Here is a 1,806-nt window from a genome sequence, read left to right as displayed (position 1 = left end):
CTCTAGGTCCTCCAGGGCGGCCCTGTGACTGAATACAAAGAATGTGGCTTTTGCTGTGGTCATGCTTGTGCCCTCACCTGTCCCCATCGTGCCACACCCCTTGCTGTTTCCTCCTCCTCCTCTTTTGTACTGTCACAAAGGTGCAGACTTCTGCACCATCTGAGAACTCTTCTGGTTCCACATGCACGCTCATTTCTCTTGTAACCAACCTAGTGATGCTGCCTTGCCTGCAGACAGGGCCCAGGTGCGGCATTTTTATTAATTATTGCTAGCATGGTTAATGAAATGATTAATTAGCCAGAAGCTTTTTACACATCACACCCATTTGGGGTTTCTCGGCACAGGTGCTGGGGCAGTCTGTCGTTTCCTTCCCCAGATAATTTTACAGATGAGGAAACTGAGGTACACAGGGTGAAGTGACTTGTCCAGGGTCACACAGCTAGTAAGTGTGTGAGCCCAGGTGTGCATTCAGGGGCAGGGCTCTATCCAATGTGCCACCTAGCTACCCAATAACAACTAGCATTTATACAGAGTTTTAGGGTTAGTGCTTTACAAATATGTGATCCTCATGTCAACCCTGGGAGCTATTATCCCCATTTTATAGTTCAGGAAGCTGAGGCAAGCAGAAGTTAAGTGACTTGCCCAGGGTCACAAAGTATCTAAGGCAGGATCTGAACCCAAGTCCCTTGCTCTATCTAGCTCTCTGGGTCTCAGTTTCCCAAACTGTAGTATGAGGTTGGCCCAGACGGCCTCTGGGGTCTAGTTCCCGCAAGCCTATAGGGAGTCTGAGGTTGGCTGGGGTCTGGGAGGTGACGGGTTAAGGCGACCTCCTGGCTGCCGCTAGGGACAAGCGCACAAGACACTGCGGCGCAGCCTGGGACTACGTTTCCCAGGATGCCACTCGGCGATTAGACGCAGTCGCCATGGAGCCCAAGGGACGACCGGAAGAAAGCCTCCACCTCGTGCGTCACATCCGCTTTCGGCTTTGCTTCAAGTCTCAGGCAGCCGGGCCGCCTCGGTTCGGCTCCGAGCTCAACCGCTGCCACCTAGCTCGAGGCTTGCCTCCCCAGCCAGGGTGAGTGGGGAGCCAGAAACTTGGCCGGGAGGGGCGGGAGGTCAGACACAGGGCGCTGGAGTCGGGTTCTAGGGAAGATGGGGGGAGGGGAGGCTGCCACTGAAACGCATGTGCGGGGGAGGGGGGGGCGCGCGCCGCCCAGCAGCCGCCCCTCCCGCGTGATCGGGTGCGTCCATTGGCCATCCCGGGGGGGCGTGGCCTGGCGGCCTATCCGCGGCGGAGCCGAGCTTAGGGAGCCGCCCCGCCCTGCAGCCTCCAGGCGCCGCCCTGCGGGGGCGGGGGAGTGGAGCCTCCTGCACCTGCCGCGGCTGCGCATTTAGAGCGCGTGCCTGGAGGGTGAGTTCTCTCTCGTTTTGGCCTCCCGCTCTGAGTCTGACCCCCCCCCTTCTGATACCGGCCCTTTGCTGTTCGGTCATGTGACCTATTCTTGGGAATGAGCCTCTGCCTTCCCTTCCCCCTCCCTTCTCCCCCTCTCTCTTCCCTCCCCCTCCCCTTTCTCCTTCCTCTTCCCTCTTTCTTCCTCCCTCCCCCTCCCCTTCTGCCTCCCCTCCCCCTCCCTTCCCCTCCCCTTTCTCCTTCCTCTTCCCTCCCCCCTCCCTTTCTGCCTCCCCTCCCCCCTCCTGCCTCCCCTCCCCCTCCCTCCTCCTCCCCTTTCTCCTTCCTCTTCCCTTTCTTCTTCCCTCCCCCTCATGCCTCCCCTCCCCCTCCCCTTTCTCCTTCCTCTTCCCTTT

General features: G+C 59.1%; 1 protein-coding gene across 2 annotated transcripts in view; it reads left to right on the top strand.

Annotated features, from left to right (window-relative positions):
* Positions 1-1,000: 1,000 nt before the first annotated feature.
* LOC114030763 (zinc finger protein 501-like) overlaps positions 1,001-1,806 on the top strand; it is a 29,440-nt gene continuing 28,634 nt past the window's right edge. The window contains exon 1 of one of the 2 annotated variants that reach the window (XM_027845640.1): positions 1,001-1,075. The gene's annotated coding sequence lies outside the window, so the exon portion shown is untranslated. The remainder of the gene's footprint in view (positions 1,076-1,806) is intronic. The other variant, XM_027845638.1, reaches the window with a different exon arrangement.

The sequence above is a fragment of the Vombatus ursinus genome, unplaced genomic scaffold (assembly GCF_900497805.2).
Source record: "Vombatus ursinus unplaced genomic scaffold, bare-nosed wombat genome assembly UNPS02015012.1, whole genome shotgun sequence".
Taxonomy (NCBI): Eukaryota; Metazoa; Chordata; class Mammalia; order Diprotodontia; family Vombatidae; genus Vombatus; species Vombatus ursinus.
This window is presented reverse-complemented; position numbering and strand designations above follow the sequence as displayed.